The 16,651-nt window shown below is 37.9% G+C and overlaps 1 protein-coding gene across 1 annotated transcript in view; it reads right to left on the bottom strand.

Annotated features, from left to right (window-relative positions):
* PALMD (palmdelphin) overlaps positions 1-15,036 on the bottom strand; it is a 47,657-nt gene extending 32,621 nt beyond the window's left edge. The window contains exon 1 of the mRNA XM_065742212.1: positions 14,835-15,036. The gene's annotated coding sequence lies outside the window, so the exon portion shown is untranslated. The remainder of the gene's footprint in view (positions 1-14,834) is intronic.
* Between the last annotated feature and the right edge of the window lie 1,615 nt (positions 15,037-16,651).

Genomic DNA, 16,651 nt, shown 5'->3' with positions numbered 1-16,651 from the left:
CCTCTTATCTCAGAGTGATAATTATTAACAAGAGCAAGAAATTCTTGGTGTAATAGGATTTACTTTATTTTTTTGTAAGATGCAGTTTGATCGTCAGGATTTTAGACCTTTCTCATAGCTATGTTTTCTTACTGGAATGATAGTATGTTCCTTCTTTTCACCTGAATTTGAAGTGGATTTTATGAGTAATATCGTGACTCTTGCTTCACCATTACATAGGGTAAAATTACATGAGAAGTCTGAACAGATACAATGACTGCATGGTGCTGAGAGAAAGCGTCTTGCTTCTCTCCCTCACAGCCTCTCCATTCCTGCAGCTTGCTTAGCTATCAGCTCACTAAGCTGGTGGGGACATAATCAAGCTAAGAAAGTGGCTATTGCTAGTGAGTAACATTCTCCAGAGAAGTCTGATGAGTTACAAAATATGGTAAAGGAAGAGAGTAGAGGGTGGAACTGTTTGGCTACCGAAAAACAAAGGAGATGGGAAGAGGTGGGAGGAGTTGGGAGAAAAGGAAATGATGGAACAGCTTCAATGTTATATGCAAATTAACCTTAACCAATGTGGGAAACTTTGAATTCTTATTTTTTTTTGAAGGCTGAAAAGGCTCTTCAAATGCTTTTGGCAGATCAGAAGTTAACATTTTATTTTGACCCATGAATAATGCAAAAAATAATCCAGTTGCCAGTTGTATGAAAGAATATTTTAGGGAATATAAAAGCTCTTCAGCTATTTCACTTCACATGTGCTGGTCACACCTGGAGAACTTAATGCCTTATAATAATGAAGGCATGCATCTTTCATTGTTTGTCAGCCACTCATTCATTTCATAATTCTGTAAATATCTCAATAAAATATTGTGGCCGTGATTTCAAATTCCTATTCTGAATGTTAGTTGTGTAAAAGTAGTTGGAATAAAATAAAAATGAATTTACATTTTTGATGAGTATTCTGCCACCAACACAAATTAAACAGGATTTGCGTTTAAGAGGGATCCTGAGGAGTAATGCCTCTTCTCGACAGAGGCAGTAAATGGTTTTGTGTTCGTTTGACCTCAGAGAACTTCAGAAACAAATTTCCCTTACTAGCAGAGCTGGTGAATCACTGACTTTCTGAAGCCAGGTTAAAAACAAACAACAACAAAAAACAACTTTTAAGTTGTGTAAATTCTGAAGAAGTGCAATATAGAGCAAAAGAACAATTGTGTGCATTATGAGCAAGTACTTAGCTATGTTCAGCTGAATTTGACAGTGTTTGGATAGTGATTGAGGACCTCTTCTGGAAGACGCATGAAGATGTGTACTGGGGATTCTCAGCGCTGTTTGAGTGCCCCCATCCTTGTTCTGACTGGGTTAGTGATATCTGAGCTAACTCTGCCTGTTGTGTGCTACCATCTGCAAAACAGCAATTGTAATTGATGATGCTGGTTGTGGAATGTGTCTGTTCAGTGGCTCCTGCTAGGGGATTGAAAGCAGCTCTTACAAGCTCTGTTTTCTCTGACTGGATCCTTTTGCCTTAACTATTTTATTATTACTGCAGCTTTAGTAAAACCAGCATCAACTCCTGAGCTGCTATGTGGGACTTTCACCAAACTGACAGTGCCTGTTCTCATAAAAACCTTGTGTGGGCCTCTTCCTCCTCCCCACTTAGACATTATCCTAATGTGCGGTATTTCTCCTGTCCTTTTTTAAGCCTATAAACCCTCAGTAAATCTGTCTTCCTCTGTTAGTGTTTAGTAGGGAGGGCACTGTTTTCCAAGGTGGCAGGTTTCTTTGTGCACAGCCTGCTCTCAGGGGCTGCTGTCAGACTCGCCTCCGTTTGAATCTGCTGCTTCAAGTGTCCCTTGCCTAAGCAGTCGTAAAATCCTCAGAGCAGGTTTAAGCACTTGTGGAGCATTCTGAAAGTATTCCTTTCATTACCTGTCCCTTGGGTTGTCTTCTAAATAACAGCTATATAATGCTTATGATGTTTGATTCTTTTAGTTAGTAAAATTAAATGGCAGTTTTGAAAGCAATGTGAATAATATAAGAATAGATATATAGGGCAGATTTTAAAAGATCATAAACATGAATGAAGTGGTGATGATTTCATTCTGGTCACACAGTCCTATCCAAAGATAAAGCTGAATCTGAAAAATAGTGTCTGAACTCTCTCTTCTAGAATGCTGCTTTAAATTCTCTAATTAGTTTATTCTTTGAAGTACTGATAGAGTTGTGATTTTCTAATTCCTGCAGGTAAAATACATCACAACACTTGTTATGAAAAGCAAATATACTAGAGGCTGCCACAAATCCTTCTGATCCACTTTCTGATATTTCTTTCCTTCCTTTCCCCAACCTTATAATCCTATCTTCACATTGTCTATGAATCCTACAAAATAATTATCTAGATTAACCTCTCAGATCTGATTTTGCCTTTAATTTACTTGCATGACTTGATTGATTAGCCAACAAATTGTCATCTGTTTTACAGGAATATTCCTAGCTACTGAGATGATCACCCACTCTAATTTACAGTTAACTTCGAGTACCTAAATATGCTCAGTTTCAGGCATGAAAGTGGGTAAGAATTAATTTAATTCTTCAGTTTTTACATCTTTGATTATTTAATTATTTTGCCATTTAGTTATTCTGAATAAGTTGATACTCCTGAGTAATGAAAAGATTTACACTTCATGAATAAGGAGCCAAATTCTGATACAGAAGGAGAGAATAATTTTACATCATTTATAAGAAGAGTTTAGTAATGTTTTTTTTTTCCCAGCACCTTGAGAGATAAGAATTAGTGTTCAATGTCCTACAGTAAATGAAAAGCAAGTAATACTACAGGGGAAGGCTGCAGTTTGTACATCAACTATATAATGTTAAAGTAATAGCCTCTTTCACAAAATCTTGAAGCCCTGGCTGTGGTTTCTTTCCTTTGCAGATGTCGTTTACTCTTGAGTGGAGAGGAATAATTTTATCTTCCTCTTTCTTTAGGAGAATAAGTAGAAATGTAGTCATTTACAAAAAGTTATGTATTTAAACTGTATCATGTAGTATAGCTTAAGATTCTTCAGTGAGACTTAAGATGGTATTAGAAGAGCTAAATAGTATAATCCAATTTTTTGGCTTGTCATCCTGAAGTCAATTCCAGGTAGAGTGTTTGGGAGGCTGATACAAGGCCTAATCTCACATTAAATGAGAGTGATATACTGAGTACCAATAAGGGGAAAATAATTAGTAGCACTCATTTGATGCTTCTTCTGGGAAAGGTAATAGAGTTGATATATTATTTTCATTGATGTCTTCGTTAAGAGCCAAGCTTACGTAAAGCCCATTCAGGAACACAGAGACTAGTAAAAAAGCAAAGACGACAATTCACAGTTATAATGTGATCCAGAGCACTAGCAGGCTGTGTACTCATAACCAACATTCATTTCAGTACTCTCACATGAGGGGTCTCATGTTTAGGAAGGATAAAATTCATAAGATTAAGGCATAGTCCTGAAAAATATTGATGCTGAGTCATGCTGGATGATCGAAATTATTAACTTTAATAGCAAGCTTGTAGCTAAAATGCCAATTTTGATGGCAGGGTTTCCAGAGGGATGCTAAACTCTTACTGGAATTTAATAGTTAGAAACCATGTTCTGCAAAAGGAGTTCAAGGGTTTCTTCAGAAACATTTTATAGGGAATGGAAATGTGACCTTCCTACTTTAGCAAAATGGTAATGGAATATAGAGACTGGATCTTGAAAGGTGAAATTTATGCATATGAGGAGATTTTTATCAGGAGTGCTGAGCATTTAATTTCATTGCATTTAATTTAATTGCAGTTAATGCAACAAGATCTTCACATTGTCTATTGCTGCAGACTTTATGGGAATAAAAAAGTAGAATGTATAAAGCAATTATGGAACCTATGGTAAAAACTGAAAAAATTGTTAGCATATTCTGGAAAATGACAAACTAGATAGTACAAAAATGGCCTAATAAAGTGTCAGTGAAACTTGCCTGTTCTGTTCAATACTATTTTAGCCATTAAATAGGGGTTTCAAAAAACTTTTAGTTTACAGATACCCATTCAAAATAGGGGTTGCAACTGACAATGGCTGTAGTGACATACTGCCAAAGTTTTGCTACCAAAATAAAGGCTAGCCCAGCCCAGAAGAGAACTGAAACAACTGCTTGATTCCTGTTGAAAACTCTGGAAGTCTTAGACAAGTGCTTCCCATGAAGTATGAGCTGCTTATGTTTCAAAGGTTGTCCCTTTTATTATATTTCCATTGCAATATGCTCCTGTGCCTTTCTGGTTTTCATAACTTTTCATGAATTATTTTGGATGGCTTAGATGCAGCAGCAGGCTAATACACTATAGTCATCATTAGCAAATATGATTTGTCCTTGAACAGTCTCTTATGCTAATCTTTCTATGATATCACCACTCTTTTTCTGGGAGTAGCTGCCTTTGCTAAATGCAACCTGCCCCTGTCAGTTTGCCAAGGGAAGGTCCTGTTGTGATTTAATACCTCTCAAAAAATGTCTCAGTATGGCTTGGCTGACTTCTTCATTCTTTGCGTGCTGAGACTGTGTATAGAAGGCTGTCTTCATAGAGGGCTACAGTTCAAATCTCATCTTTGTGCACTTCTAAATCAGTAACCAGGGTTGTTTTGCACTAGCAGATGACAGTGCTTAGTTTGGTGACAAGAAGTGGCATTTTTCTTCCTGTGAGACTGGAGGTTGAGATGGGGGTGCCTACAGCAATTCTCCTCAGCTTGTGTGAGAGTCCCTGGCTGTTCTGATGCATAGCAGAAGATGCAACCCAGTAAGCAGGGCTTCTGCTAAATCCTAAGCCTCCTAGCACTCAAGATTTCCTTAGGGGTCAGCCCAATGGCATGAAGAAGAATTGCCTGGAAAGGATAGCACTTCTCACTTGGCAGAAGTTCCGTCTTGGCTAAGTTGCAGCAGTGTCACTGCCTCAGTTTAATCCCTGTGACAAGGCTGCTTGCTGCAGCAGGCACAACAGCTCCTTACAAAAGCATTGTATGGGTGCATTATGTTCTGCACACAGGCAGATTGTCAAGACTTTTTCTTTTCTGAACACCCAGAACAGTGAGCTTTGAGCAGAGAAGAGCTCTAGAAACTCTGCCTCTGTCAGCAGTAGGGAAAGTCTCTTTCTCTGTGCAACTATAATCTATTTGTGCAGGGAACCACCACAAGTTCTCTTGTTTTCAGAGGGGTTGTTTATTGGCTTTTGAAAAGAAACATGTGAATCTTCAATTTCTGTGCTTCTAGTCAGATATTTAATTCCTTCTTTCTTGATAAGTGGTAGCCAGTGATATTTATTGTACGGTGTATATACACTACAAGCAACATAATATTGTGTAGAAGAGATGATAACACGTTTCTAGTTGCCTGTGCATATCAGCAAATTGTGCATTACAATTTTTTCTTAGGCATGTCACTGTAACAACACTCTCCTTCATCCGAAGTACTGACCACTGACAGAACACAGTCTGCACAGTCTTTCTCAAGGTACTGGATATTCTATGAACCCTTGGACAGGCAGTAGAATCTGCTGTGACCTTAACAATTAGAAAAATAGGGCGTCTTCATAAAGACTTATCTTTGAATCTCTTATGTTGTGCGTATACTACCTTTTCTGATAATGTTAGAGATTTTATCTGTGCTGGGCAAAGTGTACAGTTAGAAAACAAGTGTTTACCTTAAATACTGTGATATGATTCAATGCTTAGTGTGATCAAAGGTCATCAGGAGTTACTTGGACTTAGCCTTCCACTCCTTTTGCATTAACTACAATTGTATACTCATTTTAAAATGTTTATTTCGGACAATTACTAATTTTATAGCACTTGGTATGTTTTTCCCCCAGAAAATGTTTTCCCCATTAAGAAGGGGCACAGAACACCACCTAAAGAGCTACAAAATGTAAGGGGAGAGATAGGGCATGGTGGTTCATCGTCCCATTCACAGTACATGAAGGTAAACTAAAGTTTCTTATGAACAGTCATAGGGATTGACAGAAAAACATCTGGTGTTGGGAGATATGGCTGCGCTGTAGTACTAACAGTGAGTGAGATGGAAGGATAAGTAACCCCAGAAAAAGGGTATCACAGACCAGAAAAAAAAAGATAATATAAAAATATTTAGGAAGCCCACAACTTTCTCTTGTGATCACTTTGATTTCATTTTATATTTAATACCTTCTCACATCAACTTAATGTGTCTTAACAAGTCTGGAAATGCTGAAATAGGTCATGCTTGAAATCTTGGAAGAAATCTTATTACTAAGGTAACATATATATAGAATATATATATAAAACATATGAAATAAACAGGGAAGAGATAGTGAAAATTATATCATGGTGAACCATAGGAAAAAGTTGACTCGTGTGAGAAAGTAAGTTTCTGTAGAAACAGTTCATGACCCATAGTTTGATCTTTTGTCTAGCCAAGAGCAGGTACATAAAAACAACTTGAAAGTTCTTTGATCAGCAGTTCTGTTCCCATGCTAGGAATGAGGCAGGGCTTGCTCAGCTGATACCTCATTCTGACACATAAATTGACTTACAAGGATGGATGTGGAGCAGGAGTTGGTGTGGCATCAGTGAGAATAATAAGAGTAAACCCCCGCCAACCATTGTTTGTAGGAGAAGGGAAGAGGAAGGGTAACCAATAGCACATCTAGTATTGCTCAGCTACAGTAAAGGGAGAACTTTCAAAAAAGAAAGGAAAGAAACTGGCCTTGCTCCAAGGATAAACCTGTTAGGTCTTGTACATGTCAGCTGCCTGAAGTAGATGAGTAGATTCTGCACGTTTTGTCAGATCTTAGCAGGGTATGTACTGCCTATGAAAAGGGATGGGTTGTGTTCTGGCAGGCAAAGATGGGATGACACAATAGGTTAAGTATGGAAACAACATAATGACACAATCTTCAGGCTGCATGAAACTTGGTAAGAGCAGAAAGACACTGTTTGAGCTGGGATTTTAAGAGAGAGTTCTCCTTTTGAGGTCCTGACATGATAATGCTTCTTCCTGAGTGTACTAGCAATTCTCTTTAAATGTTTTTGTACTGGATGAAACTAATATTGCTAAGGAGTCTGTATGTGTTTGTAAAGCATGGCTCTGAAAGCCATGTGAGTGCTAACACATTGCAGTTACTGATCCTGACCCTCCAAACCTGCCACACAGCAAAATCAGTATTAACGAATCAAGGTGGCTAGGGCTTCATTATGCAGAACCTGATCCTCATTATGTAGCGCCTGATCCTTTGTCTAATCACCTGTTCAGCTAACTCCCCCTCTTCGTGATTATGTGTATTGCAAATAATGTGCAGAGTCAGGCAGCTATTTGTAAGCAGCAATGGATGCTGTTGACCACCAAGAGATTTCAGAGGACTTTAATCCCCTGAGTTACAGCACAGAGTTTGCTCTTGAGGGGAAAAAGTAGCTTTAATTATTTTGAGAGATCAAATTCATTAAAGGAAGGCCTGGCAGTACAGTTTAATTTCTCTTTTTTTTTTTTTTTTTAACATCCCCTAGGACATTGCAAGCTTGGGCTGCAGGAGGAGAAAGCTAAACAGCTTAGCATTTCATCTGCACCAAGGAAGCCAGCAAAAAGAACATTAAAAGATTAATGTTCAAAATTGACTTGAAAACTAGAAGTGATGTTTGCTGTCATGGATAAGTTAGATTTTAGCACATTCATCATCTCCTGGGGATAGTTTTCCAAAATAACTTTTTTTGTGAGTATCTTTCTAACACCACACGTACCAACTTTATCCTACTCAGCACTGACTTTGTAAGGAAGATTGACTATCACTCTCTGTTACTTTGACGGATACTAGGAATAATAAACAACCTTTGTCCTCCACCTAGGAGCATTTGAAAAACTCCTTGTATATGGGAAATACTAGTTTCTACTGCACTTCAATTTTCACCTCAAAGAAGGTCATTTGTGTACTTTGTGAACTTCTTGGAAAGAACGTATTTGTTTTGAAAGAAAAATTCTTGAATGTCAACCAAAAATCTCCCTTAGAGGGTGAATTATGCTCAGTCCTGCATAGATTGGAGTGCGCATAGCAGTTAATCCTTATTAGTATGAGCATCTTTAAAATACAGTTCTTAAGTAATATGCTTGTATGTATGATTTAGGTTTTGCTTCACAAAGTAAAATTTCACCGTGATATATATGGAGTCATTAGAAAACTTCTTTATTTTTCAATCCCAGTATAGGGAATCTCTTGAAGAATTTGCTGATTCTTTTTGGACAGTACTGAGTAATCCTAGGTTATGGTGATCTCAACTGTGTAGGGGCTGAGGTGGCAAACTGCACCAAGAAATGAATTACTTGTAGCTCAAAACATGTTATTACAAGCTATGTCTTGTCAGACTGAAGGTCAAGCTTAATGTCTTGAAACAGAGAATGATTATGGGAAATGGCAGCAAAGAATTAAGTCTATAAAGGAAAATATCTGTTCTTGCTCAAGTATAAGACAAGCTGCGTTAATGTGCTTTGCTATATTGAATTACTCTGTGGGGAGATTATCTGCCAAGCCATTTTTTGGAGAATTTTTTAACAGAAGCATGTGATCAAATCATAGCTAAGACACAGATCAGCCTGGCTATTCTTCAGTCAGCTGGGAGCACCTTAATCATTACATCAGGGGAGAGAGTCCTTCATTGTTTGGCTAGTCACCTGTTACCAAAACAAGAACAAATTAATTATTTGGGTATTTTTGAAGTCAGAAGACTTACAGTTGTATTAGAGTCTGAACTTCTTAGTATATTGTTTGTGGTGAATCTTGCAGGAGAATCTCTTTTTGAGAACTTTTCTCTAATTGAATGCAGTGTTTGCTTGGCTTTACATTATTCATCATGAATCATAGTCCTGCCTGCTCAAAAGCTGCACTTGCAAGGGGTTGTTTTTGCCTTTTCTCAATTTTCAGTATTTTTTTCTCATCTGATAGTGCCCAGAACTGTGACTTCAGCGTCATATAGTTCTAACAGGACTGACATCACTTAAAACCTACAGCAAGTTGCACATACTTGGCATTCCAGTCCGTGTAGCAGGTGAATACTGAAACATACTGAAACTGATGGACAAAATCAAGCTTTGAGAAAGAAGTCTGCCTGTTTTCGCCCTTTGTTCTTTCCCATAATAATGCTGTTTTCTCCAGCTCCCTGTTTCCTCAGCTAGCCTTGCCAACATTAGCTATTTCCAGTCTAATGGAAACTTTCTTCTAAATGAAGCAAGTTGTTCTGCCATCTGTTTGAAAGTGGAAAACATTTGTAATCTTTGTATACAAAGAAATAAGATCTTACCACAGATATAGAAGCAAAGCACTGCTTATGCCCAGGTCTTAAAAATGTATTTGAAATAGCTGTGAATTTAATAAAAGATTGGGAATGTAATTAAAGATGAGTACTGTAAACATCTCATCATGAAATGAAGAAATTTATTCTCTTACTTTGTTTCTTAAGCTGCTTTTATTCTTACAGGAGATGGCCTTTTGAAAAGGAAATGTGGCAAACAGGAAAGGAAGGCATTTAAGTAAGAAGCTTGACTGTTGCCTCAATTGTTGGCTTGGTCTTATCACTTTCTAGATAGATGAATGGAAGATGAATGGATACACACCCTAATTCTGCTGCTGTCATCAGCAGAAATTTAGAACTGGGCACAGAAGCCACATATCCATCTCTATGCGGAGCTGTTAAAGTGCAAAGTTCTCTAAGCCTGTGTCCTGACGTACACTTAGTTGGTCTTGTTCTAAGAATGGCAATGCTTAGGGATTATGGATGCAGTGCCAGAGCAGTCTGTAACCTACCAAAAGAGAGGCCTGTGTAATTGCAGGCCAGGGATTGACAGTGCTACAAATCTGGCCTTTATTTTTATTTATTTATTTATTTTCTCTAGGCAGAATTTTCAGGCCTTCCAGAACGGTGTACCTGCTGACTTCATCCTTTTCCTGCACTCTACAGCCACAGAGTGGCAGAGTGTTATGTTAAGGATGTAAAATTCTGTTCTTTTGAGTAATTTCTCAGATGTTTCTATTGTATGGAATAACTTCACTGTTAAAGCAATTTTGCAGATTCAGGAATGCCTCAGTTTGAATATAGAATTCCACGGTAATGAAGCTCCAAAAGGACATACAAAAAAGTTCCAATCTTGTGTAAGAAACTTTACATAGATGACGTTTCACATTTACGTATTAAAATGTGATAATTGATATGATTTCTCTGTTCTTAAAACCAGAATGGAAAAAGGAAATATCAACTGAACAAACTATATATTTTAGCTTATGGTTATATATCACAAAGTTAGTCACACATTTCTGTAACGTTTATGTAACAACTGCCAGAAAAGAACAAGTAAAGAAACCAGCATAAAGTACGGGTTCATACAACTTTATTTGCATATTTGTGTAGGCTATGTCATTGCTGGAAATAGTTGCTTTGCAGGATTAGGGAGTGACCAGTCACCCACCATGTGATACCTGGCCCTCAGCACAGATTTTGAGAAGTTCATTTCTACCTATTTGATCTCATTAAGAACATTAGCTGGAAGGCCTGTCAAGTGCTATGTTAATGATCTCTCCAAAACCTCTCCTGTACTGGTTAATTGCCTGAAAATCGCTATGGTATGCTCATGTCAGAGATTTCGTTACAGGCTAAAGTACAGTATTATAAAAAAAAAAAAAAAAAAAAAAAAAAACAGGAAAAAATTCACCTCTTTCCTCATTATTTAATTTGTCCTGAAGTCTTCACTGAGGATTTTCTTTCTTTTTTTTTTTCTTCAGTGCTTGATTTGTCTAAAGTAGAAAATGATATTAATTTAAAGATTTGGGCTATTGACATCACACCATTGAGTTTTAGTTCATTGTATACCACAATGAATCCATAATCTAACACTTATGAACTTGTTTGCAGTGCTCTGCGCCCTTTAAATGTTGGACTAAACATTATCATCTATTAAGCATGAGATCTCCCTATGCTAGGAATATTCCTTTATTGTAGCTGGGTAATCTGATGCTGTTGCAATGCCTCTCAGTCAACATCTGAAGTCGGATAATTGAATCCTCCTAGCTAGTGGTTAATAGATAAGTGGTACTGATTATAGGTTTCCCTTTCATACTCAATGCTTGCTATCTAGTTTTTGGGAAACTTGATTCATGTAATCTATTTAGCATTCGGTGTGGAGAGTTATTTTAGGGTTGCAGAAGCAATATTAAATAGAATTAAAGAACTGTGTTGGCTGTAGTAAATGTAAAGGAAACCTTTCCAAAAAGATAAATGAAGGTTCACTGCTATAGGTATAAAAAAGCTATGACTACATCTTCATGGTGTTTGCTGGGAATGAAATTGTTCACAGCCCTGTATGGAAATATACAGTGGTGGATATTCTGATGCTACACTCCCATACCAGATTGCGAATTCCCCCTGGAATTCTAAAACTTGAAGTGTCTTTAAACAAATAGATGAAGATTTCTTGAATCTATAATCCTGAGCATGTTTTGTGCAGGCCAGTTTACTCTGATTCAAATGCCTCCATGAAGTTACCCGCCCTTTTTTTTTTATAAACAGAAAATACCACATGGACACAGCTGGATATTTTTGTTGAACTATGATCACCAGCACTGAATCCTGCTATTCTAGCACTGCAGGAAATTGTGTGCATTGATAGACCACAGTCAAGCAGGCTGTTATTACTGCTACTCTGAGTCAGTCCAAACTTCCTCAATGCCCAGCTTTCCTCCCTTGAACACTTCTACCTTTAGACTTCATGATGTGACCTGTTACACCTTTTATTTGCTGCTTCCTAATACTTATATTAGTGAAATTATACAGGATCTTGCTGCTGTGTGCACAGATAAACTTTGTTATCAGTTGTGCAGCCTTTTGTGACTGATTTACACAAGCTCTAACCTGAATTCTGAAGGTGATCTGGATGGGGCCAGGCAATCACAGTTCTTCTCTTTGCTATCTGACTTCTGCTCTATATAGCCACATTCTGTTTACTTATGACACAGTCCCACAAGGAATCCTGTTGCTGTAAATGTCTGTTTTGACATGCCAGTAGCAGTTAAACTCTTTCAGAACCTCAAAATAAAATGAAATCCCCCAGCTGTGTATTAGTAAAGTCTTCAGTTGTTATGGAAAGTTTTGGTGTGCTGTTGGAGATTGATATAAGGGCTATCTTCCCTTTCTGATCCTTCTGAACATTCCCTTTTCTGGTACAAAATAAATATAGCACACAATGTTGATTCACAGTGAAAGTGTTGCAGTACACGAGAATCCATTAGCTTTAGGGGGCAAGCCTGAGACTAACCTTTATGTGAGTCAGAGCTTGCCAGTGAGTATCACTACCCGCAGGAGATAATTGTAAATGTGATTTTTAAAAAACATTTTTCTGATGTAAATTAGGAAAGGAATGATCACTGCTGAAAGACTGGAAAACCTCTATAGTTATGTAGATCTTGGATTTCTGAGATGAGTTTACCATGACTTTCAGCCAACAGGATCAGATAAACCACTGGAACAACTTCAGGCATCCTTTCTGTAGGAAAGGATATGTATCAGTAGCAGCTTTGTGGACTGAAGCTTCCAGAATTTGATTTCAGCCTTCTTTGAAGGCAAAAGTTGCCTGAAGTTAGATTTATTTTCGTTTTTTAAGTGGATGATGTTCATACAACCATAATCAGCAGAAATTTTCACTGTGTCCAATGGCATCTGCTTAAAACTTCTCAGATAAAGTCAGTAGATCAGTTCTTTGCTGAGGTGGACATTCTGAGATTAAAATAATTACATATCAATGTTGATCAAGATTTTGTTGGAGAATATCATTCCACCAGTTTCATACAAAATTTCTGTAGTTTATAATGGTTTAAGTTAGATTTTGGATTGCTGCTGCATGCAGTAAGTGAAGACAGGCACCTCTGGGGGGCACCATTTTGAAACTGAATTGCTCACTCCCCCTGCTGATTACAGAGCCTCTTTCCTCTGTGCTAATTTTCCTGTTGATGAAACAATGTCCTTGACTGTGCAAATACATTAAATGAATGTTTTAACATGAACACAAGCATTACGTTGAATTTTCATGTTAATGTACTGTGTTTATATCTCTATTGTGAGCATTCTGTACTTTTAACTCTATTTAAACTGCTGATTACTGGCAAACGTAGAAAAAAAAAAAAAAAGAAATGCCATCCAGAAAGAGAACGAAGCTGGTACTAAGACATCTGTTAACCCTTTAGTAATGACACACACTCTAGCATTGACATTTCTGACAAAGCCCCATTGGCCTCACAGCAAGCAAATATGGAATAATCTGCCCTTTCCCATTCTCTCAAGGGTTTAGCCTGATCTGTAGCAATTAGTGATTGGCTTGATTTCTGAAACGTTAAATAATTCTTACACAAAACTGATGACTTAATTATACCTGAAAATTCTGGAAATAACTACTTTTCCCCTTGCTTAATATGGCGTTATAGACTTACACAGCCTACTATAGCAACAGATTGTTTAGTCAGTGAGAGTAGAAGTCTTCATTAATATATTTGTTTTTCTATATTATGGAATTTTTGTTTTTTAATAGAGATGTAAACAGGTTAGGATTTCTTTATCTTGTTTCATTTATCTGCTCCATTCTGCATCATTTCTAAAAATAAGTGATTTTATTCTAGATTAATTTCTGTTAATGATTTCTATAATACATTTTTTTAAAGTCTTATAATATCAACACTTTTATAGCTTCTTTGCATTTTTGGCTACAATTGTATACACAACTATGCCTTCACTGATCTAAGATAATGCGGATGTCCATTTCTTGAGTAAAAATTGGAATATAAGCACACCTACCACTAATTCAGGGTTTGACAAATTGTGCTGGTAATTCACACTTCGTGTTTATGGACTTTGGTTTTCCTTTGTCGTCACTGAATCTGTTCACCTTCTGTGCTTGAATACCTTTGTAGAGTAATTTCAGTTTCCTTATGTTGTGCATGGTGTGTTGATAACAGAACTGAGATTCTGCATTCCTAGAGTAGGTGTAACCCATAGTAATCTATGTAGGAGCATATTAATTAACTTCGTACTTAAGCATATCAAGGAGAAGCTCCATATATTATGCAATGTGCATTATTTAAATGAAATAAAGTGCAATAAAAGCTGAAGTTAAACTAGTGAGAAAGAAAAATAAGGTGGGGAAATTGTTAAGTTCTAAACTGGTTCATAATTAATCTGCTTATTTATATAAAATGTGCAAATCCCTCTAGTGAAACTTTTGACATCAGAGTCTATAATTTACCATAACCTTAGTAATGTTTGCCTGTTTTATCTTGCTTCCCTGAGAGACCACACATTCTTCTTTATCTGAAAACATTTTGTATGATCTGACAAACAGAAGTAGGTTTAGAACAGTCAGATTAAATTTAGCTACATTTCAACATTCCTGTCTTCTGTTTGCCACCTGTCTTTCCATCTTCTCTCCCTCCTTTGCTCATCTCCCAAGAACAGTTAGAGTCACATCAGTGTAAGATTTGTTTAGTACTAACTTTGAATTAATTCTGTCTACTGTGAGCTGGCACAAACACATTAAAGCTGTTCTGGATTAATCCAATTTGTTCTTGTCCTGTCCTCCCACATCCATAAGCATAAGAACTCAAAATACAAATTCACAAGCTAAGTGTTCATGTATGAGCCAGGAATTTTTTAGAAAGAAAGAGAAAAGCACAATAAAGAGCAGAAACAAAATACAGTGCGAAGGCAGATTTTGATTGTCACATTTCCTAAGGGCAATATACAGCCTAAAAAGTGTTTAAGAAGTGGGAATCTTACCTTCTGTGTTCAGAAACAAAAGCATCAACCTGTTTTTTGATGTCACGTTTCTCACTACTGCTTTGCAAATAGCTGGACCGAAAGATGTACAGTCAGATAAATCCGCTTGGTGCTGTGTTATTGCGCTGTATTCACGTGCACATCCAGGTGAAGCCTGATCATTTTTTGAAGAAAAATGGAAAGATGGAAAGAGATATTTCAGAGATGGCAGTGGTTGTTCTAAGAAATACTTGCTAAAGACACTTCCTCTAAAAATCAGTTTAGTATCCAAAAGACCTACTGATTTGCTTGCTGGTTATATTCTAGTAAATGTTTAACTTGCTGCATGAGAAACTTGGGTCTTTGTAAGCAGGTGTAGCCCTTACTTTGGCATTTATTGGGGCCCTTTGTTCTGGACAAAGCCTAACTAAATTAGTGGGTGAGGTAAGGCATGATGACTTACTTCAGTTACTGGATGTTAGGCAGGTGATAAAGATTGCTTTGAACACAAGTGATAAACTTTCACATCGTGAACTATATATGTTGACATTCTTCTAGAAAAATCAGAGTGAAGGCATTCTAAAATTGAACGTCTGTGATCAGGAATGCTAAATTTTCTTACAGATGTGGTGAGCATGCTATATTGGATATGGAATCAATATGTTTAGCTTCACGCAAAGTTGCTTTAAGGGCAATAATTTCATGGCAACTCTTCGATTTTCTTGTGTCAACTTCCACGACACCTTCATTTACAGAGCTTGTGGTACGTTAAGCATGAAAGGAAATGTGCCTCCACGTTAGCCAGGATGCCACAGCTGGCTCTTTAACAAAGAGTTAAAGATGCAGGCGGGCTGGGCGCGGGCCAACGTCGAGTGATCTCTGCCGCCTGCAGTTAAAGCTTCAGGGGCTGGGAAATCTGTAACGTAAATGACCGAACTTCCGGCGCAGGACAGCGTCCTTTAAAGAGACCTTCCTTTAAAAAGGATTCTTTAACGTTTGACTCTTCCCCGCGTGGCCGCAGCGTGGGGCCGGGCTGGCACGGAGCGCCTCGCTCCGCGGCGCGGCGTGGTGCTGGCTCCCCCTGGCGGCGCTCCCGTGTCCTGCAGCGCTCGCTGCCGCGCGGCCGCGGTGCCTGGCGGTGCGCGTGTCCGTGTCCGTGTCCGTGTCCTCGGGCATTGCAGGGCGCCGGCGAGAGTAAGCGTGATCTCCTGATGTCTCAGGGTGCGGTTATGCCTGGAGCCGTGTGAAAGTCCGAATTTATTGAAATACATGTGCTTCACACTGTGATAAAACAAAGGAGCTTGATTTTTCTCTCCTATCTGTTATGATGATCTCTGAAAATATATACGTGGGTTTCTTCCAGTCAGTGTAAAATGGCATCCAGCTCAGACAAGAGCTGTACGTGTGTACACCCCTTGAAACTGGGGTATGCTACAGCTATGCTGAAATGCAAATACACATCCTGACTGGAAATCGATACAGATTTGAACGTATTATTCTTGGTCATTCAGAACCAAGCCTCTCAAATGGATACAGAATGAATCATTTGCCACTGAATTACCTCTTGGATTAGTATTCTTGTTATTAACTTGTATGTTATTTTTAATTATAACTTGTTCAATTTTGTAGTGCGTGGAAGTGACCCCCCCCCTCCCCCCCACTGTTTCATTTCCTATGTGACATTTTCCTACAAGAGGTAGTGCCAGACTTTCATCTGAGACTGATGCATTGCTGTGATTCAATCTGATTTGTGGCAGTAGAAATCTAGTTGCTCTCTTCTTAAGTGCGTAAATATTTTCAAACAAATATGTGACCCAGACAGGCTGGATCACTGGGCT

This window comes from Cyrtonyx montezumae, unplaced genomic scaffold (assembly GCF_038088225.1).
Source record: "Cyrtonyx montezumae isolate F1298 unplaced genomic scaffold, pur_monq_1.0 scaffold_1, whole genome shotgun sequence".
Lineage (NCBI taxonomy): Eukaryota > Metazoa > Chordata > Aves > Galliformes > Odontophoridae > Cyrtonyx > Cyrtonyx montezumae.
This window is presented reverse-complemented; position numbering and strand designations above follow the sequence as displayed.